Source organism: Macaca fascicularis, chromosome 7, assembly GCF_037993035.2.
Source record: "Macaca fascicularis isolate 582-1 chromosome 7, T2T-MFA8v1.1".
NCBI lineage: Eukaryota > Metazoa > Chordata > Mammalia > Primates > Cercopithecidae > Macaca > Macaca fascicularis.
The window spans coordinates 115,252,104-115,277,718 of NC_088381.1; the positions used below are offsets into that span (position 1 = coordinate 115,252,104).

Sequence of the window (25,615 nt, forward strand, 5' to 3'; positions counted from 1 at the left end):
TGAGTAAATTCATAACCACTCTTATAAGAATTGTCATAATTGTCCTTAATAATGTTAGAGTTTGTTAATAAAATAAACAATATAGGAAATTTGCATTGTCATGACAGTCCTTTTTGTTTTATAAGGCAGTGGCACCATCACAAATCACTGTAAACTCTAACCTTCTGAGCTCAAAGGATCTTCCCATCCCAGCCTCCTAAGTAGCTAGGACTACAAGGTCACGTCACCATGCCCAGCTAATTTGTAAAGGTTTTTTTGTTTGTTTGTTTGTTTGGTTTTTTTTTTTTTTTTGTAGAGATAGGGTATTTCTATGTTGCCCACACTGGTCTTGAACTCCTAGTCTCACAAGATCCTCCCACCTCTGCCTCCTGAAGTGCTGGAATTCCAGGCATGAGCCACCATGCCTGGCCTATCACAGAACCTTAGAATCTTAATAATAGTAGAAAATCAAATGGGTGACTCACAACACTTAAATGTACAAGACTTTTTACTTTAATTACATATATATATAAAAATATATATATATACTCACCTATTTTCTCTAATACAAACTGCTAATTAATATTTCCCTGCAGTTTTTAAACTAATGAAGAAATATTAATACATAAAAAGTAACTAATTGGCCGGGCGCGGTGGCTCAAGCCTGTAATCCCAGCACTTTGGGAGGCCGAGACGGGTGGATCACGAGGTCAGGAGATCGAGACCATCCTGGCTCACATGGTGAAACCCCGTCTCTACTAAAAAATACAAAAAAACTAGCCGGGCAAGGTGGCGGGCGCCTGTAGTCCCAGCTACTCGGGAGGCTGAGGCAGGAGAATGGCGTGAACCCGGGAGGCGGAGCTTGCAGTGAGCTGAGATCCAGCCACTGCAACTCCAGCCCGGGAGACAGAGCGAGACTCCGTCTCAAAAAAAAAAAAAAAAAAAAAGTAACTAAGCATTACTTGTAGCCATACACCCTCATTGCTAAATGTAAAATTATTTTGCCTAGATTCTCACAACAAAATTTGCACAACTTTAATTTTAAATGTTATCTTGGAAATTATTCTATTTTAACACCAGAGAAGTGATGAGATCATGTTTTTGTTAGATGTCAAACCAAATAAGCTATTTAGACTTTAACTGATCTAAGTTGTAAAATGCACGGATCGGTGCCTTTCAAAATATACTTTCTTTTTATTTTACTTTTTAAAATAAGATAGGGTCTGGCTCTGTCATCCAGGCTGGAATGGAGTGGCACTATCTTGGCTCACTGCAGACTTAACCTCCCAGGCTCAAGCAATCCTCCTGCCTCAGCCTCCCAAGTAGCTGAGAACACAGGCACAAGCTGCCATGACTGGCTAATGTCTTCTTCCTCTCCTTTTTTTTTTGCTTTTTTCTTTTTGTAGAGATAGGGTCTCATTGTTATTACCCAGGATGGTCTCAAACACTTGGGCTCAAGAAACTCTCCTGGCTCTGCCTCCCCACATACCGGGATTACAGGCATGAGCCACCATGCCCAACTCAAAATGTACTTTCAAAAACAAGTGGTCTATACATGTTCAATGTTGTTCTATCTAAAGCATTTTTAAAGCAATTTACATAATTCAGTAATTTATTTTTGCCTGAGATATTAGTAAATGTAATAAGTAAAATAATTAATTGGTTACTCCTAATGCTGGAGTAAGTGTGAGGAAATATATGCCTCCTTACTTACTGGATGAAGTCAGTACAGTTGTAGGGGGAAGCAGTTTGTCAGTGTTGATCCAAATATGAAATATACTTAACTTTTGGCCCATCTCTAAAAAATTACTGTAAGAAGACAAATTGCCAAAAGATACATATATAAGTATGCCCACTGTAATATTTATATTGGGAAAAACTGTCAATAACAGCATATATGGAAAAACATACATTTGTAACTCCAAATATTAAAAACGGAATATTTGTAATATTTCCATTTTACAAATGGAAAAAATATTGACATCATTTGATTTTTAAAAACACAGTTTGAGAAGAGTGTGGAGCGTATAGAGATTGAGTCATCACTGTGGTTTTCATCAAGCGCTCTAAACTCAGATGTCCAGGTTCAAATCCTCACTCTGACATTAACTGTGTCACACTGGGCAAAATGGTTTGACCTTTCTGTGCCTCTGTTTCTGTATCTGTAAAGTTGATTAATAATTTAACCTTCCACAAAAGATTTTATGAGGATGTGATCATTAATGCTTAATGGAACCATGTCCCACCCATAGTGTGCTGGCAGCAGGTGTACACCATTAATATTTTCTAATTTATGTGTAAACTTAGTACACATACAGATAGTATGTACACATAGGAGTTCTCTAAAAAGATGTTCTCAATTTTTTTTCTTAAAATGTAATTGTTCAGGCACAGTGGCTCATGCCTGTAATCTCGTACTTTTGGAAGCTGAAGAAGGAGGATAAGGCCATCCTGCACAACATAGCAGGACCTCATCTCGACAAAAGAAAAAAAAAAAAATAGCTGGGCTTGGTGGCATAAGCCTGTAGCTCTAGCTACTTGGGAGGCTTAGGTGGGAGGGTCCCTTGAGCCTAGGAAGTCGAGGCAGCAGCGAGCTATAATTGCACATTGCACTCTAACTTGGGTGACAGCAAGATTCTGTCTCAAAAAAAAGTGATAACAGAGATAATCATACAAGAGGGAAAAGATACGAACAAGTATAATCATTAAAGTGGTTTTATTTTTTAAATGATTGATAAAATTATAAATATCAAGCAATAAAGCATTCGATTAATAAAATGTGAAAAATCCATAAATAGATTACCATATGACCAATACAAAAATGGTATAGTTTATTGACATGACAAGAAATCCATAATATATTGCTAAGAATAATGTGAATGGTATGACCCCAGGGATGTACTATTGCATACTGTGTACCTAGAGACTTGTCTAGAGGGATGTTAACTTGAATGTTAACAATGATGATGTCTTGGAGCAGTTAATTTTCTGATATCTTTGCTTTTTGCTTAATATGGTTCTGTATTTTTCAATTTTGTTTTGTACAATGAACACATTTTTTCCCCCAGAACTAATATAATGATTCTGTAGTTTATTTCTAAGTTTTGGAGCTAAGTTCTATCTCCCTGACTATAATACTTTTTCTGCTTCTACTTTACAGTTACCCCGATTCTCTTAATCCAGATGGATAAAGGAAACACTTATCTATCTGGATCCACTGTATTTTTCTCTGTGAACTTCTGGTCATTTTTTATGGACTTAGAATCTTCTGACTTGTCTTAAATTTTGTTTCTGGCCTTCAGAAGCTCACCCTCTTCTTTGCCCTACCAAATTTGCCTGAAGCAAAACCAATACCTCTATTTATAACTTCTAAAAAGTTTGCCTTTTTCACTTATTGTGTTGCTGTAAGTGACTTTCGTGGCAGGGTCTCAGTAGGCATCCCGTGGTATAAATCTTGGGTCATCATTGGAGCATAACAAGTATTTGTCATTTTCCAAGATGCCAATGTAAATTTTTGCTTTTCCTTAATGAAACTCAATGCCTTCTTGCACTCTTCCAATCTCATTTGAATTCTCTACAATTCATTTGTATAGCAAATAAGACAATACATAAAAATCCAAGGAATGACCAAGCTCATTAAGGTTTAGGTCACCATCTCTGTCAACTTGGCAAGGTCACTTTCAGTGGCTCAGTGTCCTAAGGATTTATCTCCCAAATACAAATATTACAATTTTACAATATCAACACAATTTAGAGCAGTAACTAAAATAGTCAAAATTTAAAGCAAAGAAAAAAAGCCATGTCATTCCTTCAATAATAATGTTCTGCCACAAGGTTTTTTTTTTTCACATCTGCTTAATGGTATTGGCAAAAAATTTATTTATATTTGTTCAAATGAATACATATATATTCATATATAAGTATAGATTCTGTATATACCTTCCTCTAGTTATAAAGTCTCCAGTGATAAAAGACTTAAATCTTCTCAGTGTTGCTAATTTATTGTGACGTGTGCGAAGTTGGATTTGCTGAGTTGGAAATGCTAGCATAATCTAAGGTAATTGCCTTTTCTTCATTTGTATAATGGGGACGATATGGCTTTCTACCTCATACTGTTGTAGCACTCACATTATATAATTCATATGTAGGAGTTACCATATTTTCTGGCTCATGGCATTAATCATTCAAATTTTTAGATTTTTAGTCTGAAATCTCCATGTATGGAGCAAACATGTGAAATGTAATATTATTGCTCATTACTAAAAAACATTACATTTTCTTCTCAACAATTTCTATAAAACCCCAAAAAACCAAAAATAAGGTACATTTGTAAAAATAAACCCCAACTTTATGTATATTGCCCACGTAAAGAAATGATCAAAATTGTCAACAAATCTCAAGCTCTCTTTTTGAGGTCAGTTCATCAAATAAATGAAGGAAAATTATTGCTGAAAATTTCAACTGAAACTGGGCTTTTCAATAATAAACATGGAAAATAACTGTTTAATTAAGTACTATTTCATTTACTTAATATCACAAACAACTTAAATGTATAAAAATAAGAAATATCTAATAACTAACTAGCAGACTTATCAACAGAGAAGCAATTCTGATAAGCTTCTGTCTAATCAATCACTAGAATCAGCATTCTTAGAAATAACATTTTAATACTTAGAATGCAAAGTATGTATTTGATTCCCTATTATAACCTCAAAAGGAGCCAAATACTTGTAGAAAATTAAAAGAAATATCCAAAAAAGCTATTATAAAATGGCATTTTCCATACTGAAATTTCAATACCTAAAATGAATAGTCAAAAAGTGACATAAACCAGAAACGTTATTATGCAGATTAAACCTCGATTTTAATTAATGGTTGAGAATGAGAGACCTGAGGGTCTAATTCCAGAGCTATTTTGACATATATCAAACGTTCCTTAATTTACACTGAAAGACCTTTTTGACAAGTTCTCATGTCGATAAGTTCCTATTAGCTACCAGTACCTTAAAGTGGTATTTTGTCACTGACCTACATTAGTATATCAAACTGTGACAGCAAATTAATGGTTACACATAATCCTAATTCAGATTACAGTCTCTAGCCAAACATTTAGAAGAGCACCTCGATAACAATGAAATACAAATATTTCTGCTTCTACATTACTCATTTGATGAGAGACTCTAAAGAAAAGATAAATAGAATAATAAGTAGCTGTACCGGTACTCAAAAGTCTTTTTTTTTTACTTAGGATTTAATGCAAAGATTGCATAATTCAATTCTGGAAATAGACTTCCTCTTTAAATAAACAGAGAAGTAATCATTAATTTTGAGAAACCTAAGGACTGTCTTGCTCATGATATATGTATGTATATTTATGAAAACCTCAAGTCAAAAATATTTCTTTATGTCATGATATTTGTTTTGAATTATTTTGTATCATTCTTGAGATGGAGACTGCTGACAATGTGCTGTGAAGATAAGTGCATTTATACCTTTTTTTTTTTTTTTTTGGAAGAGTTCACCTAAAGCTCTGATTATATCTTTTCAAGAAAAACTTCCTGCAATGTTAGTCAACACTAAATAAGCCTCCCCTAGAAAGATCATGTTCTCCCATTAGTGATTTATATGGGGAGAGGACCTAGGGCTCATCCCAATTTGGTTGTATAGGGAAAAGAATCAAAAACCAAAAGACTGTCCCTATGCTACTCTAGCTTTTTCTCATCCATTCTTACCTAGAGAACACACACATTATGTTTAGAACGGCCCAGTTACCATCTATATGGTCCACAAATTTATATTTTCCACATAGGCCTTGCTCTGTCTTCTAGGCCCCCATGCCTAGCTGTCTACTTGACAGTTTCTCTTGATGTCTTAAATATATCCCAATATATCCAAACTGAATTCATGTTCAACACCTCTGTTCTCTCAAAAAAGGTGTCTTTTTTCAGCCTTTCCTACATCATTGAATGGCAATATCATCGAAAATGTTTCATATACCACAAACATAAGAACTCACCCTTTTAATCTGTCCATTTCCTCCATCTTTGCCATTCTCATGCCAATGCAAACCAGTATCATCTCTCACTCTAACTACTGCAAAAGCAGTCTGATGGTCCCTATCCCATTGAATCTCCAGGGAACACACTAGTGATCTTTTCAAAATGACCATATTAATCCCTTACTCAAGAATCTTCAATGCTTCTCTAACACTTTAAAAGTAAAACTGTCATTAACATGACCTTAAAAATCCCAGAAACTCTTCCTCTGCTTCCTCAGGGTATTCAAACTCCTTTCTCTCTCTTCTCAGTCTTTCTAACTTGCTCTGTTTAATCCTGGCCCAAGGCCTTTGCATGCATGTTGTTCTCCCCAGTTTCAAAGTCCTTTCCACTAATCCAATTGCTTACTCAAAACTCAGCTCCAGTGTCCCCTCCTCATGGACACATTCCTTGACCCCCATGAATAAATCCAGTCATTCATTGATGGGTACTCAGAGCTCCATTAACCAGCTCTTCATACTACTTAATGCAGATACAGTTTTACACACACATCTGTGATGGTTAAAGTAAATCACCTTCTGTTAAAAATAAACTCCTTACAAGCAAGAACTGTACCTGATTTTATTGGCATTTTATCCCAAGGACCAAGCACTGTGACCAGCACATTGTGTTGTTCATTCAGTGCTCACTGAATGAATTAATTAATGCAGCAGAAAAAAAAAATGGCCTATCTAGATCTATAGTAGAATGAAAAGGAGGGAGGAATGGAGAAAGGAAGGAAGGGAGGAAAGGAAGGGAGGAAGGGAGGAAGGCAGGAAGGAAGGAAGGAAGAAAGGAAGGAAGAAAGGAAGGACATAGAAAAGAGAAGCTAAACATAATTCTTGAATATGTGCAAACACTAGAACTCTAATTTTACAAATTACTTGCAGTTCTATTTCTAAATTCTATCTTTTCCTAGTTGATTGTCAATTGAGCAAATGAAACTAATTCAGGTCAATATCTCCTATGGTAAGATAAGTTATATCACACTTTCCTTTAAACTGAGGAGTAAAGACTAATTGCCTTTCCTATGGTCTATTTATTATGTGGTAACTTCTACATATAAAAATGTCTGAAAGTGTGCTGCTGAAAATGCATATTATGATTGTGTTACAATATTTTCCCGAGGTGTCATAGTATAATATTCTTACTGGTTGGTGGATCATCAATTACCTCCTATTATTCTGGACTGGAACAAGAGACTATCTGCTTTATGTAGGCAAGTCACAGATATTGACATTTGTAATTAACATCCTTGAGTTTGAACAAATTCAAACAAATCTTCTCTTCTGTGAGTGTACATTTCTGACTTGCAGGCAAGTTGTAAAACATCTATTATAATCTGCAAAATTCTATTTGTTTTTCAAATAATGAAATTGTTTTTACCCATTTCTAGACCTTCATCTACCTTAAAGTATTAAATATATGTTCCTCCTATTACATCAACACCTTGTAAACTAAAAGATTAAAAGCATACCCCATTTTCAGCTAACACATGCTACTAAACTCCAACCTATAGAAAGAAGGTGCTAAGGATACTTCATCTCTTCAGGCTCATCTCCATATTTTCTATAGACCTGATCAAAATTATCAAAGCTTTATTTTCCATGATATACTTCCTAATAGATATTTCACCTACTATTTTTTATGGAAAAAAAAGTACACTATGCTCTACTACCTTGAATCTTTAGTTTGCTTGTCTTATGGCAGCAATAGGAGAAACACACTCTAAAGACTTTAACTTTTTTCTGTAATATTACCAAAAAAAGGACATGTCATTTGCTATAGATGGGATGTGTTCCCCCAAAAGAGAAATGTTGTAGTCCCAACCTCTGTTAATTCAGAATGTGACTTTATTTTGAGTTAGGATCTTGACAAGGGTAATCAAGTTGAATTGAAGTCTTTAGAGTAGGCCCTAATACTATACAGATGTTCTTGTATAAAGGGGAAATTTGGACACAGACAAGCACACAAGGAGAATGCCATATAAGTATCAAAACAGAGACTGATGGGTTGCATCTGGCCAAGTCAAGGAACACCAAAAGCTAGGGGAGAGGTTTGACAGATTCTTCCTTACAGCCCTCAGAAGAAACCAACTCTGTGGACACCTTGATCTTGGACTTAGAGTCTCTAGAACTGTGAGACAATAAATTTGTTAAAGCCATCCAGTTTTCAGTACTTTGTTGCAGCTGCCCTAGCAAATAAATACACTATTAAACAATTTGTGGCTGGGTGCGGTGACTTATGCCTGTAATCTTAACCCATTAGGAAGGCAAGGCAGGAGGATCAGTTGAGCCTAGGAGTTCAAGGCTGCAGTGAGCTATGATCATGCCACTGCAACTCTAGCCTGGGTGACAGAGATACTGTCTCAAAAACAAAAAAGTCTGTGAGAAAGACGGGATGCTTACAGTTTGGCATTTCTCCCTGATTATATGAGAATATAGTTATCAAACCTGTATGTGAGTAGGAATGAGAGCATCAGATACATCTACCTATCCTTCCTTTCTTCATGCTCCCTTCCATCTTCCCCTCTCTCTACCACTTTCTCTTCCTTCGATATTTTTCTCTCCTCTTTTCCTTCATCCCTCCATCCCTTCTCTCCTCCCTTCCTCTCTTCCTTTGAATAGCATGATGAATAATGATGGTCTCAACCTTCCAAATACTAATAAAGAGAAACTGTATCTTAACTATATCTTACTATATCTTAAACTTAGATATAGTAAAATTAAGTGAGGGATGGTTATAAAATCTGAACTTATATCAATAACCTCCTCTATTTTTTCCTGGAGGAGAAGAGCCTGGGTTACAGAGATTTAAGAATGCTTTGAGTACTTGTGTTTGCCCTAAAGTTAGGGGAAATCTATCGGTCTCTGCCATTTACACAGGAAACATTGTACCCCAGATTAAACTGAACCAAACTTTATAAGAGATTATGGGCAAAGAAGACATGAGCAAGCGCTTCATCAGCAGAGGAGTTTCAAGGACACCCTATGGTATATTATGGCAAGGATGTGACCTTTCTAGGAAACACATGTAAAGCATATAGGCGACTATACAGGACATATTTGAAGGTGAATGAAGGCAGACAGAGTAGATTGTGGTTCCTGAGTGATTAGCTGTCTTCTCTGTCTTAGCTTGAGAGTGGAAACACACACACACACACACACACACACACACACACACACACACAAGTGACTCTGTACTCAGTTCTGGGTAACCCTATGCATTTGCTCTTGTGATTATCTTATGTGACAGATCTGACCTTGGTCAATGCAGTAAGAAAAGAGCTTGGTTGGTATTTTTCCTTGCCTTTCAATTAATAGCTTTTTGACACAGCTAGTATTTAACAGAGCATTATGAACATCACATCACAAAAATAGTTCCTGCAGATTCTCTTTATCAAATGAAATGTCTTGACTAAAAGATGCATTCTATTTCTTGCTATCAAACATCGATTGCCCTAAAGGCTGGTAATTGAAACCCACCCTCTACCTGCTCAGCTTGTCAACATTTAATGCCAGTTGTCTCCCACCAGAGAATGAGATTACCATCTGCTATTCTGTGGTTTCTTCTGTGCTACAAACAGATTTAGTAGGAACTATTAAAGCTAATTAACAGTCATAGACTACCCTGTGATGCTCAACTTACTACATTTTTATCTGAGCTAGAGAAAAAAGAAGAACTACAATACTGTTCTTAAGTGATTGTTTAGTTACACGAGTTAAAGATGCTTACAAACCAAGAGCAATGAAATGACCGTAATAAGAGTGTAGTCACATTGCATTACTAAATTTCCATAAACTTCTTGTCTGGAAAATTGCTACGTCTTTATTTCCATCTTCTCTCTCCCTAATAACTATTGATCGGTAACATTCAAAAAAATAATGTTTCTTTAATAATTCATTTTTAATAATGTATATTAAGAAAGTCCCTTTCAGTTCTAGAACTTACTATTTTACAACTGTATGAAACATTCCACTTAGAAATAAATAGCTAGTTTATTTGTCATTAAAATGCTAAGAATGGCTCTTCTTTAAAAATATTCAACTTCAAATGTAAGAGGAAACTGAGTGGGGAGAGAGAGAGAGAGAGAGACAGAGAGACTCCCAGATATTCCATAGAAAAAGTACTTCCCGTTAACAGTGTTATATTTGGATTTGATTTCCTATCAGTGGAAAAACAGACTGACAGACAGGGGCCATATGTCACAGGGCATACATTTTTAAACCTTAGCAGAAATAACTTGAAAGGCAGAGTAAACAGTTGTAAAGCAGGGAAGCTAAAGATTTCTACATGTAAAATAACATTTTCTCTTCTTTAATAGGTATTCTACTGACAAGCTTTAAAGTGTGAAAATTAGGTTATCCTCTGACAACAGTCTTGGGAAGTAGTTTTGTGCTGTATTTCATTTTGTGCTTTATTATTATTATTTTAATATTAGTGCTTTCTAGCAAGAAAATAAGGAAGCCTGAAAAATAAAAATTACTGCTAAGTTTTTTGAACTCAAACAATCTGACGAGGAGATACAGATCCTGGAGGAACAGAGCTCAATCAGATTTTATCCTTCAGGAGCAGTGCTAGATAGAGCAGGCGGGACTTTTAATATCACAGGACCCAGAAAATACAACCTGCATGTAAGTAAGTTAACTTCTGTGGTATATCCACCTCTCAGATTCTATTTATCATGTGTGGATATTCAGATTCTCAGTTCGGGTTGAGACAGTGTAATAATTCTACCTTCTGTGAAGAGTAGCCTGTTGTTATTAATATTCTTTGAAGTTTATTTACCTGAAGTCTGAATATTTTTTCAAAATCATAAAGCCAAGATGCAAATACAGGAAGTATTTTATCAGCATTGTATTGCATCTGCTAATGTAAACCTCCCTCTGCCTTCCCACCATAACTGGAATTGCCACTACCATATTATCTCACACACACATTCATCCTCCTCCTTTGGACAGCTGCATGGTACTAATAGAAATTCTGTAGTTGCCATACATAATGAAGGAGAGATGGTGCCTAAGGCTCTTTCAGAGAAGCAGAGGCACGAATTCTGAAGTGGGAGAACTCTTCTCCCCATTTTAAAGACTAACCACCCGTTTTCCTGGAATGAACTTTGTTACGTGTTGAATAAGCCCCAGAGAAAAAAGAGTCATGAATGAATATATATATATATATATATTATTTATTTCATTTTGTGCTTTATTATTATTTTAATATTAGTGTATATATATAATTTTGTGTATATATATAAAATAATATTTTATATATATATACACAAAAAGCAACAAGACAGAGAAAATAAAACTGTCTTTATAGAACAGTTACTAAACGTTTTCAACTGGAATGACATCTTCAGTTAGAATTAGTTTACAATAGAACTTTGAAACTGGAAGCTGGCAAAAGCACAAGAGGGAAAATAACTTAAACTAGAAAGGAATTTGATAATTATGAAAGCATGAAATAGCATGGAAGAAATCGGTATGAGAAAAAACAAATCCTCAGTAACTCAATTCAATTCAATTTGATGAATATTTAATTGGACAGCTACTCTATACAAAATGTTGTATTAAGATAGAGATCTTAGAGTGGGCCGGGCGCGGGGGCTCAGGCCTGTAATACCAGCACTTTGGGAGGCCGAGGCGGGTGAATCATGAGGTCAGGAGGTCGAGACCATCCTGGCTAACACAGTGAAACCCCGTCTCCACTAAAAATGTAAAAAATTAGTTGGGCATGGTAGCGAGTGCCTGTCGTCCCAGCTACTTGGGAGGCTGAGGCTGGAGAATGGCGTGAACCCGAGAGGCGGAGCTGGCAGTGAGTGGAGATCAGGCCACTGCATTCCAGCCTGGGTGACAGAGTCAGACTCAATCTCAAAAGAAAAAGAAAGTAAAAGAAAAAGAAAAAAAGATCTTTGAGTAATGCAAAAGTATAAAAAACTTTTTTTTATTTCTTCCTAAAGTACAAAATATAATTAGGAGAGTCAGATACATTGGTGTTACCCATAAGCCAACTGCACCAGAATCACTGGAAATATAGATGTCAAAAATGCACATTTGATTAATTAGGCTGAAAATATCAAAGTTACCTTCTATTTAGAGAAACTCAGAACTTTTTTTTCTTTGGTAAAAATTCACCCAGACTCTGGAGTTCTCTGTGTATCTTTCTAGTCACAGAACCATTGAGCCAACTCATTGTTTTATCAATATTATCACAAGAGTGTTCTTTTCGTATGTATTTCCCATCTTAGTTTCCTTGAAAAATGTGACGAAAATGCAAAGATCACAAATTCATGCATGTTTTCTTTTTGACTATGAACCTTTGTCTATGTATTAATAGTTCAGGTTCTAACATCAGTTGTTTTATCTTTTATAAATGGTTTTAAAATTTAAACATGCAAGAGGTTTTCTTGATTTCTATTAGTGATTATCTCACCCTCGTTAAAACAGAAAAGAGTGTTGTAAATGTTGTGATTCAGTATTGTATACACAGAGAGAGAGAGAGAGAAAGAGAGAGAGAGAGAGAGATGAGGCAGTTTTCAGAATAATTAAATCAAAAAGCTGTAGGCTCCATACATGACATAGCAAAATGGGGAAAGATTGATCAAGGGAAAATAGGCCCATATATCTGAATAAAAAGTAGAAGAATGGACCGGGCGCGGTGGCTCAAGCCTGTAATCCCAGCACTTTGGGAGGCCGATACGGGCGGATCACGAGGTCAGGAGATCGAGACCAGCCTGGCTAACACGGTGAAACCCCGTCTCTACTAAAAAATACAAAAAACTAGCCGGGCGAGGTGGCGGGCGCCTGTAGTCCCAACTACTCGGGAGGCTGAGGCAGGAGAATGGCGTAAACCCGGGAGGCGGAGCTTGCAGTGAGGTGAGATCCGACCACAGCACTCCAGCCTGGGCGACAGAGCGAGACTCCATCTCAAAAAAAAAAAAAAAAAAAAGTAGAAGAATGGTGCTATAATAAAAGTAAAAAACAGGGCATGATTATTGTTTTGTAACACAACTTTAGGAGTAAAAGTTGATAAGCGTAGGAGAAAGAAAAAAACTAGTAATAGAGAAGTGGGAAATAGCATCGAAGATATGGGTATGAAAGGTGGCATATTCTGATAGTTTTGGTTAGATATTCAGTATCTGACTGATCTCTCAACTAAACTATGAAACTGAAATAGAAAATTCAGCAACACTGAAGTCATGCATCAAATGTAATGGGCATGATTGCATCCATCCACTTATCCCATGGGAGATATCACAATTGTGAGGGAATAGTAACTTCATAACAAGATGAGATGCCATAGGCATGTAGACAAGTAGTGTCAATCCTTTTCTCTTTGACTATTGATTGTCAGAAAATAAGCTTCTGCATTAAAACCTGCACACCTAATGGATCAGAATCTCTTGGGTTAGGGTACCTAAGGAGCTGCATTAATGACATTCACAATATAATCTGAGGATCTCTTTTTTAATACAAAAATACTTTGAAAAGTACTATAATAGATCATCACTTAACATGACATAAGGACATGAGGGATTGATAGAACACAATTAAGATAGCATGAAGGAGTCAAAAATTGAACGTGACCTGAGCTTTGCAAGATGATTAGAAGCTTACTAGGCATGTGCAGGAGACAAGTATATATGTCAGGTATAGGGAATAAGCTTTAACAAGGCTCAGAAATATCTGATAATGGAGTACAGTGAAGAAATAAAGCAATATATAATAGGTGGGCCAAATGAGCAATAACTCTGAATTGTAGATTATTCTGGAAATACCAGAGAGCCACAGATGGTTTTAGATAACGTTATAGAGAGGCCACTTTGGGTAGGATGAACTGAAAGAAAGATGCATTGGATCATTATGGAGGACTCTACTAGGGATAATGGGACCAAATTAAGACAGTTATAGTGGAAGATGCCCAGAATTCACTTGAGATTCCAAGCAAGGGGGTTTATTTGAGCATATTGAGGATGACAATATTAGACATTAATCTAAGATGACAGCAGTGTGAATTTGAGGGAAAAATGTGCATGGAATTAAGAGAAACATGTGAAGATCTAAACTTCCTACTAAATTATCTACTTCAGTAAATGGTACCAAAAAAATCACACACTGTCACATCCTATATCTGCAAGTCATCCTAGACATGTTCTCTCTGCCCACATCTTTCCACATCCATAAATATACTGCTAATAGGATTTAAAATATGTATTATGTTTAAAATGTGCCAAGAACTATTCTATGCGCTTTACTCATACTAATTTAATCCAAACAAACACTCTATGAGATAGGTACTATTCTCCCGACTTCGAAGAGGTGGAGAATGAGACTCAGAAAGGTTAAATAACTTGTCCGGAGTCACAAAGGGAGTAAGAATCTGAGGATTCTTAAGCATTTTACTATAGTACCCCTCAAATAGCTTTCTAATTATTCCTTTCTAGTACGACTTTCCTCCTACTGATCTAGTTAAAGTTATTTTCACCACTTACAAAGGTCTCCTTTGTAATTTTGAATGTTTCTGCCTTCAGTTTTATTCCTTCTCAAGTCACTCTTCTTTATGCTGTTGCCCCAGTCATTCTAAAATGCAAGTCACGTCATCACTTTACCCTTAAACCAGTAAGATAGTACACACACACACACACAAAATTGTATCATTTTTATAAACTCTTAATCACACACAGAGAGAAATTCAGGCAAATTGGTTACGGCTTGTCTTGGCTTTAGAAATAGAGACATTAATTGCTATTGATCCCTGGAGTTACATAATCTATTGTTCCTTCCTCTCTACAGAGAAATCATTAATTTTATTTCGTTGAAGCTTTTTTCATCAGTCAAAGTCCTGTCAGGTATCAGATAGCACACTCAAAATCGTGATTGAAGAGATATTAACGAAGAGGCTTACCAAGGAGAGGATGGAGTTAAGAGAAACAGCGAGGAGTGTGAAAGACTCTGGAACTAGTGAAGGCTAGAAGCCACTTCCCCACCTGGGCCTGAACAGATAAGAAGTCTGGACCTGGCCAGGCCTTTACCTGATGAGGGTCTCCAGGCAGGAGCCATTACTTGGACAGAGGAACACACCCATTGACAAACTGTGGCTCCCTAAAAGAAAAAGTTACAGGAATATACCCCTTAACCTCTTCTCCTCCTAGAAATCAATCTCTTTCCCCTTTGTTCCATTGGCCTAATCCAATGAGAGCTCAGCTGAGTCAGTCTGTCAGGGAAGAAAGCCAGGTAAACGGGGTTAAAGAGTGAGTATGGAAGCACCAATGGGAAATACCCAGCTCGTCTGTGTGCCTTTATATATAACAGTCTTGTCTTTGACATTAAATTGTATGAATCCAGGATTATATGAGTGTAAGAAACAAGGATATCATCTGATTCTCCACAACAAGAATGCTTGCTGGGCTTCCATTTCCCACTGCCTTATTGCAAGGATTTTGGCACGTGGAGACATGAATAAATCCTTATTGCCGACTGATAAATCCTAATGGAAAGCAAGACCAGATTATTGCACTTGTTTTCCAGAAATAACAGTTTATTTCCTCTTTCTGGCTCTTAGAATTGTTTCTCATCATGATTTATTCACAATGTATAATATAAATTACTACACAAATTATAAATTTCACATACACACATGTTATGCATATACAGTATAAACATTTATATGTGTGTATTTCCATAATTTTAAATATACTGGGCTCTTTGTTATGTGTTTCGCATAGAGTTACTCATTTAAAGTTCAACAAGCTGGGATACTGTGTCTCATCATCATTTACATAGAAGAATCCTAAAGCTTAGAGAAAGTAAGTGAATACCAAGAGTTCACATATTAAGGAAAAGTTGGAAGCTAGAACGCAAATTACAGGAATCTGAAAGTGTCTCACTCTTAATGACAAAGTTTTCCTGCCTACAATCGCTGAATTACATAGAGGAATGTACTCTTACACATTTTGTTTGTGTAATGTCGAGTAATGTACCATTACACATTGTGTTTGTGAAAAATTATTCTTCCCATGATAATCTTAACAAAGTTACTCTCTTTCTGAAGCTCCTTCATGATCAAAAGATTGGGGTGATTTTTTAACCATCACTTGACATCACGTAATTTTATGGTCTGAATACTCCATATTGGGCAGAGGGGGATAAACTAAATCACTGGAAGACAAATGTGGATTTAGACACAAATTCCTGAAGAAACAGAAAGGGAAAGATTTTCTCCACACAGTATTTGTCAACTGCTATGAAATCCTGTATTTCCACTAACTCAGGGAAACTTTAAGGAACAGTTGGGGCAAGTACAGAAAAGAAGTGTTCAGGAGAAGAAAACTACATATTGAAGAATCTATTGTTCTTCTTTCAGGGCATACAACAAAAATTTAAGCTAATATCATGCTGCATTTTAAAGATCCTAAGTAATACAAGCCTATTTTTACAATTTGCACATTTTATGCATTCTTGGAAGAAACTTCATTCACACTGTACATGCTCACAGCCTGTACTCTTGGAACTAATTGGCAAGTGTGAATTCGTAAGTCTGTCTGAAAGAACTGTGTCCCTGTGTACGTATCCAACTGTTTTGATTTTTAAAAATTTATTTGTTTTTACTTTTCCAGGTATCTAATGTGAGAGCTAACCAACAACCTTTAGAGAAAAAGCCTTTCACTGAAGGAAATTCACATTATAAATATGAGACAACGAAGACAAGCAAGCAAACTGAGTGATTTTAAAATATAAGTTGTGGATTCTTTTTAGGACCTGCTGCCCAATAAGCCAATTAAGATTGTGGAGAATATAAGCATTTTGGAAGGCACTGCATCCCCAAATAAAAAAGATGAGAATCATAGCAACATTTGGCTACTCTCACATTGTGGATACAGTAAATAGAGCAGGAGTCACAAAATTTTTAACTAGTTCTTGCTTTTAATCTTAATTGATTAATAAATGCCATATATGTGAAAGCACATAAAGCTAATTCATATTTTAAAACAATGCATTTGTTATAAACTAGGGGGAAAATTCAAATATATATATATATTTGAACAAATATATATATATATAATTAGAGATGGGGTTTCACCATGTTGCCCAGGTTGGTCTTGAACTCCTGGACTCAAGTGATCTTCCTGCCTTGGCCCCTCAAAGTGTTGGGATTACACGTGTCAGCCACCATGCTCAGCCTGTAGTCTCTATTATGTTGAAGAACTATCTAAAGACAAACAATGTAGCTTAGTTTGTTAGACGAGACATTTATTTCTTAAACATGTCTTATTTGTAAAAAGAAAGAAAACAAGAAAAAAGGAAGAAAGAGAAGTGAAGAAAATAAAAGAAAGAAAAGAAAAGAATATGAGAGGGTATCACTCTAATAGGGAGGGCCCAAGTGAACCTCAGTAGTTCCTAGCATAGAAAAATAGGTGCTTCTGCCTGAGTTTCTCGAAGTTGATACTCTTCAAAAGCTTCTCACTTCCCACTAATGAGCACACAACTTTTCTGTAAGATTCAAGTTCGGTTTATTTTCTTCCAGAAACAAAAGTAAAGCTGTCTATGATCATTTAATACATTCTTTTTTTCTTTATCTTCTGCTCTCTAAGAAATTTTTTTTTTTTTTTTTTTTGAGACGGAGTCTCGCTCTGTCGCCCAGGCTGGAGTGCAGTGGCCAGATCTCAGCTCACTGCAAGCTCCGCCTCCCGGGTTTACGCCATTCTCCTGCCTCAGCCTCCCGAGTAGCTGGGACTACAGGCGCCTGCCACCTCGCCCAGCTAGTTTTTTTGTATTTTTTTTAAGTAGAGACGGGGTTTCACCGGGTTAGCCAGGATGGTCTCGATCTCCTGACCTCGTGATCCGCCCGTCTCGGCCTCCCAAAGTGCTGGGATTACAGGCTTGAGCCACCGCGCCTGGCCAGAAATTTTTTTAAACTATATATCATGAATACTTGGAAAGTCTCAAATTTTTATAATAAAAATGCCAGGTGTTAACTATAGTGAACTAATTATTGCTAGTTAATATATACAATTGGACATGAAGGGATAGTGAAAAAATACATATAAAAATCAATAATCACAGAACTCCAGGTAATCTAGCAATCATTTTATAATGAGAAAACTAAAGAAAAATTAAGTGGTTTACGCAAAGCCACACCTTTAGACTTCAACTTTAAAATTTAGCCCAAATCATAAAGTAGAAAGTGGGGGGAAAATCCTGTATATTTAGAAAGAGAGAAAGAAAGCAAATAATTTCAATGAACCAATCAGGTGTTTTAATAATATTCAAACTGTTGTTTATTTTCTTGAAATAGCTGCAGGGAAACCACTTGGGCTGGAAATATTAAGGCATAACAATTTAAAAGGAAGAACTGCAGAATCACTTGTGTCTACACCTATATGTATATTTCACAAATGTCAATTTTAAAGGTTACATTTCTCTAATTTTTATGAGTGAACTACAGGTTACTTCATATAAATTTTAATTTATATCAGGTATTTCATATGTCAATTTTATTTATTTGTACATACCTAGATCTAAAGCTGACACACATTTCAAGAATTATTATTCCTTTATATATTTTAGATATATTAATCTATATCAAAATTTCTACTTGAGATATCAAATGCCATAGTTTGTGCCATGTGTCTATGCTTTGAATAACTGGGATATACAAAGAAATGCAGAGAAAGAAGGATATATATTTCAAACAGTATTTATATGACATGGCTCATAATTCAATGCACCATTAGAGGAAATAATCTACAAACATTTGGTAAATTTTAAGCCAGGAAAGCAGAACTCTGATAGTGAAATTAAACTGTGTCTTCAAAAAGAGAGGTTTAAATGTACAGAGGATATTTCTTTATCTCTGATGAGCCTAACCAGTGTAACTTGTATTCCCAAGTCAATTTCAATCATGACATTAGGTAGTATACTACAGTAAATATTACAGTAAAGCTATATCATAATGATTCTCATCTTTCTGCAGTCACCAAAAAAAAGAAATCAAAGACATGAGATACTTAGGCTCAAAAACCTATGCAAATGGTTTCTCAAAGAACCACAGAGGCCATTTCCTTTTCGACAATTGAAATACATATGAGTAAAATGAAGAATCAATTTAAACAGTTACATTCCATAATATTTTTCAGATCCTTTGTTTATCTAAATTTGTGTGTTTCAATAAAGTCAAAAGGTAGTTTCTATGAAAAAAATTAGACATTAATAAGACTGTGTTATCTCTGTGTTTCTGTGATGTCTAGAGCTGTAGAACCTGGACACTATTAATGAAATTCAGACTGAGTTGACTGTTTTATCAGTATTTAAAAATCCAATTCTTCTTAGGTTTACTAAACCAGAAAAATTTTATAATGAAAGTTTTGTAAATTGCTGTATCATTCCATTAAGAATTTTATTAGAGATCAATGAAAAGTTAAGTTTAAAGATAAATACATATATCTACGTAAACATACATAAACTCCCCATAAAATACTGAAAACCAACACTACTTCCAACATTAGGGGAAAACATACTTTTATGACAAAATATATTCTTTATAAAATGGTAGGTAATATAATTCTTCAATCAAATGCTGAGATTAGAAAGAAAAATATAATTTCCTGTATTTAGCCTTGAGCACTTTGATGTGAAGTAAGAAAGAAAAACCAACAGAAAAATTACTATACATGTCATTATGCCAATAGGAAGGTACTCAAATAAAATTTATGCTATAGAAACTAGTATTTTAATCTATGTGTAGTTAGTTTCGCTTATAAACATAGACATCTGAAAAAGTTCCTTTCACAATGCTTCTGTTGGCACAGATTCTTTACTGACTCTCCCACTGTTTCATATCATATTTCATGCAGACATATTTCCTCTCTTTTTCTCAAATAACTTGATATTCTTCCTGGTTATTTTAATACTTGTCTGGAAAGCTACTTAGCATTGCTTGGTTTTTGCTTCCAAATTAGCCTATCAGGACTAAAGGAAAGAGAAGCTTATTAGATTATATAATAGGATTAATAAAGACCAATTGCCTTATTTTGCACTCACTTATTAGTTTAACTAGATCGGGGACACCTTTGCTGTCAGTGATTAAATTTAAGTATTAGTGAATTTTCATTTCTAAATCTCAAACATTTCAAAAATAGTCCTTTTTAATAATTGACCACTTGCATGTTTTTCTAAAAGGAAATCAAATAAAACAACTCTCACTTAGCACGTACGAACATTTTGGCATAAAGAAGTCAAACAATTTAACCAAGGATACAGAAAAATGGAAGAATAGAAAATTATATCCAGTTATTCTCATGTCCAGTCATAACAAAAACTTGCAAAGTTATTTAGGATATGTCTATGCACACAAAATAATAATATGGAGTTTTACTACATGACCTGTTACTTTTATCCCATTAAGTTCTGGATCAAATCTAAACTTCTTTAACTCTCTGTGTAATTCAATAAAAGGTGATCGTATTCATTGTCTCAGCTTTCTCAGCTGGAAAGCTGAAAGACAGTCATTTTTGAGGTTTCCCTCAAGCTCTCAAATTCTGTTAACCAGCGACTGGTTTGCATTTAGAAACTGGCCAAGTGACCACACTGGCCTTACTCCAGTCACTTTTGGCAACAGCATGTCAGCACAACATTGGCAGAATTCAGACATGCTGTTGAATCCAAACAACATTAAAACAATGGCAACCAGAAAAAATTAAACAGCCAATTGGAGTTAATACACAAAACTATAACCCTATCAGAAAAAAAGAACAGTGCATATCTGCCTATGCAGCTGAGAGGGAACTTTGGTTATCATCAAGTCTTATTGAAAGAAAAAGATGTAAAGTCCTTAAAAAAAATTCAAAACTAAACACTAAGTTAGCTCACTGTTAATGTAAAACATCTTTCAGAAAATAATTCTAGTTTTATATTTTAAAATAAAAATTAAATAACAATTTTTTAAATTTGTAAAATATAAAGGGTACAAGTGCAGTTTTGTTACATGAGTATATTGCCAACGGTGAAGTCTGGGCTTTTAATGTAACCATCACCAAAATCATGCACATTGTACTCATTAAGTGATTCCTAAGCCCTCGCCCCCTCCCAACCTCCTCCCATTGAGTTTCCAATAACTATTATTTTAAGCTCTATGTCCATGTGTACACATTATTTGGCTCCCACTAATAAGTGAGAACATGTGGTACTGTTTCTGAGCTGTTTCGCTTAAGATAATATGTTTATTGCAGCACTATTCACAATAGCAAAGACTTGGAATCAACCCAAATGTCCATCAGTGACAGATTGGATTAAGAAAATGTGGCACATATACACCATGGAATACTATGCAGCCATCAAAAAGGATGAGTTTGCGTCCTTTGTAGGGACATGGATGCAGCTGGAAACCATCATTCTTAGCAAACTATCACAAGAACAGAAAACCAAACACCGCATGTTCTCACTCATAGGTGGGAACTGAACAATGAGATCACTTGGACTCAGGAAGGGGAACATCACACACCGGGGCCTATCATGGGGAGGAGGGAGGGGGGAGGGATTGCATTGGGAGTTATACCTGATGTAAATGACGAGTTGATGGGTGCAGCACACCAACATGGCACAAGTATACATATGTAACAAACCTGCACGTTATGCACATGTACCCTACAACTTAAAGTACAATAATAATAAATAAATTTAAAAAAAAAAAGATAATAGCCTCTAGTTCCATCCATGTTGCTGCAAAAGACATGATTTGATTATTTTGAAAGGTGAATAGTATTCTATTGTATCTCCATGCCACATTTTCTTTATCCAGTCATCTGTTGATGGGCATTTAGGTTGATCCCATCTTTGCCACTGTGAATAGTGCTCCGATAAACATACCAAATGCAGGTAACTTTTTGATATAATGATTTCCTTTGCATATATAACCGCTAGTGGGATTGCTGGGCTAAATGGTAGCTCTATTTTTAGTTATTTGAGAAATCTCCATACTGTTTTTCATAGAGGCTGTACTAATTTACATTTCCCATCAACAATGTAAAAGTGTTTCCTTTTCTTTACAGCCTCAACGATCTCTGTCATTTTTTGTCTTTTTAATAATAGCCAACCTTACTGGTGTATGAAGATTTTTCCACAAACTGTCACACTAGTAGAAAATCAATGTTTCAAATTATTTTGAATACAGTTACATTCTAATATGTAGTCACAGTAGATTAACAGTGTAAGATTAATATTTTATCTCAAATTACCAAAAATATCAAAAATCTTTATTTCGGCTATGAAGTCTTAATCACTATAATCCAAATGATCAGACAATTTTTATTTGTTTCAAAATATAATTTGTTATTAGTAATATAATACAGAAATAATTTTTAAAGTTATAAATTTAATCACAGTTCCACTATCAATAATACGCCACACAACATAAATAAGTCTTTCTCCTTCATTTCTCCCAATTTCCACCCTCAACCTTCATACTCACACAAATTTAATGTCATCATTTAACAAACTAGGAAGATAATTTCACAGATAAAAATGATTCCAAATCTATTTTAAAAAGTAATATGTGTTAATATTAAATTACATTTTGACTTGACAGATGAGAAACAAAATTACTCTGAGCCTACATTTTAAAATATATATTTGTAGTGTAGTTTTTATTTAAAATGATTTCTCAGTTTCAAGTGATAAATAATAATATTTCTGGATCCCTATATATTATAAATATGGTTCAGATATTTCCTCTAGGAAAATGTTGGCATTCAGAATTTGGAGGAAGTACAGCTCTCAACAGAGATGATAACGACAAACTAAAAATAAGTCTATAATAGAATTATGACTCATCACACTCAAAAGGTGATATCTAGAACTATTTGAAATCTTGAAATGACATATAAAAACAAAGCAAAAAACCTTCTTGGCTTTTTTGTGGTGCTCTACAGCACAGACTTAGTACAGAAAAAGCAAAAATTTAAAAAATATATATCTAGAGTTGAGATATATCAGACCTGTTTTCAAACCTTACGTCTTGTGATTTTGACTCACCATAATGAAATACAATTATACATTCATTTTTAAAAATACTTTTTGTAGGAAATTTGCATTTTCAGTGGATCAAGTCTATTTTGTGTGGTGTTATTTCTTTAAAAGTAAGTTTCTGGAGTGAGTTAGCACAGCTTTTAGTTGATACTTTATTTACTACTTGCACAATCACAGGCAAGTCACTGAACCTCCGGAAGCATCAGTTTTCTCAGTTTTAACAGGGGTTTATAATACATCCACAGGATTGTTCAGACCATTAGTGGGATAATTTCTTTAAACCACATGCAGTGAATGAATATTGTTTATATCTAAATTTTTATTGAAATACATTGCTCTTAATATCTTTAATTATTTCAAGTTATATACACAAATGAAAATTAGGTTATGTGAGTTGTTAATCTTTTCTGGACAATTCTGTAAGCAAAGTAAAGATGTTATTGATATCTGTCTGGCCAGATTTTCAATATTGTGAAGATGCAGGCTGTGGCATGACTGATAATTCAAATAGAATAAAATACAAGGAACTGAGACTACTCAGAAATGTGGTGGAAGGAACTGTGACTACTAATGTGGTGGAAGGATCCCTGAGGTGGAGGTCCAGACCAGATCTGTCTTTACACTGAACGGGCAGTATCTATTGAATTAGCACTTGAAATCTTTGAGCTTTGGCTTTCCAGATAAAACAATGGGAATGTGAATTATATAACTGCTGAGATAATCTGGTGTAGCTTTGAAATTGGGTGGTTTGTAAGATAGTAGTAAAATTATTATTTGTTGCAGACTTTCCATGAACCAAACAGCATGCACTTTATGTATATTTCCTTATTTAATTTCATTAATTTAAAGCTATTAATGAAACCTACTAAGTGCTAGCCTCTTACTCTTTAGAATGATGAGGTTCAGCAGTGAAAAAGCAAACAAAATTCCTGCCTTCGTAATTCCTATATTGTAGTAGCCAAGACAGATATAACTTAAATAAAACGTGAGCAACATTATTTGGTGATCAGTACTTCATAGAAAAAAAAATGTATATGGTTAAAAAAAAAAAAAAGATTTCCGGAGGTTGAGGGATTGCAATTTTAAATAGATTGGGTCAGGGAATACTTTCCTGAAAAGAAGATATTGGAGCAAAGCCTTGATGTAGACGAGGGAATGAGCCATATGGATATGTGGGCGAAAAGCCTTCCAAGTGGCGGAAGCAATAATGCTAAGATCCTGAGAGGGAGGGATCCTGAGATGGAGCTCGTAGAATCATGCAGACTGAGGGGACAGTCACGGCAAATAAGGTCAACAGCTACAGGAGATCAGATTGTGTAGGGCTTTTGATCTCTGTGTTTACACTGAGTAAGGTAGGAAGTCATCATGTTTGAAATCATCAGATGATTTTAAACAATGAAATAATGCAATCCTACATAAATACATATAGGTGTGTATATATGCATGTATTTGTGTCAGATTACATGTATATGTTATACATACACATGCACACAGATATATTATATATACATACATACAGGATCACTCTGGCTGTTGTGTTGAAAATACACTAAAGAGAGAGAAAATTTGAAGCAGGAAGGCCAGTTAGGATGCTTTCAGTTTAACTCAGGCGAAAGATAGTGGATTTCAGGACTGAAATGTAGGGTATAAGAGAGAGATGAGCAGGAGAGCTACATTTGTGGGTCCTAGTGAAAAAATAAAAATGATGTAGGATCCCTTGTTCAAATTTCAATACAGTGATAGTGGAGCGATAAACCAAGCACAGAACTTTTCTGAGTGTGAAGCCCTGGAAAGAATTTGACAATGACTTTAAGTTTTTTACCTGAATGGAGTGACGGAGCTGCCACTAATTCATATAAGAAAAAGTGTAGGAGTGGAAGGTTTGAGGCTCAGGAAAAGGTCAGGAATTGTAAATATCAACATTTAGGATATGTCTTCTAGACTTCATGTATCTTTACCTTTAACAACACACCAGTCATTACCGACCTCAACAGAAAACTTTGGCGGACAGAGTGATAGGAGGCAGGGCACGGGGGAGCCTCTAGTAATTTTGAGGAAGAATGGAATGAGATTAGCCTCAGCAAGTACACAGCCATCTCAAGAATTTAGCTGAGAAAGAAAGAAAGAAATGGAGATTGGCATTAAGGAAAAAATAGAATAAAGAAGATATGTTTAAGAGGAAGAAATAATTGCATCCCCCTAATAATTATTTGAAGTTGGCATTATTTTTCTTATTTTATGAAGTATAAGTAACTTGCCCTAGATCACAGAACTAGTAAGTTGCATTAGTATGTAACCACAAATTATTTTGGTTAAAGTACCCACTTTGAGTCACTACATTAGATTAATTATTTAGAGTCTTAGAATCTTAGTGTTTGAGGAAAGAGCTTTTACATTAATAATGCAGTAAGATCTCAGCTTAAATTTCACCTCCCTCAAACAAAAGTAGGCCCCCTCAAGATCTCCAACATATCACATAGTATGCTTCTTTAATAGTGCTCAAAAAAATGTAGTTATTACATTTATTTATTTTTTTATTTACTTATTTAGTTTCTCGAGTGTAAATGAGTTCAGGGATCT

General features: G+C 35.2%; 1 protein-coding gene across 8 annotated transcripts in view; it reads right to left on the reverse strand.

The window, feature by feature from the left end:
* The window catches only part of MDGA2 (MAM domain containing glycosylphosphatidylinositol anchor 2), an 841,756-nt gene that overhangs the window by 470,522 nt on the left and 345,619 nt on the right, over positions 1–25,615 (reverse strand). The window contains exon 1 of one of the 8 annotated variants that reach the window (XM_073997337.1): positions 5,996–6,307. The exons of the other annotated variants lie outside the window; for them this stretch is intronic. The gene's annotated coding sequence lies outside the window, so the exon portion shown is untranslated. Of the gene's footprint in view, positions 1–5,995; positions 6,308–25,615 lie in introns of those variants that run through there. 8 annotated transcript variants of the gene reach the window in all.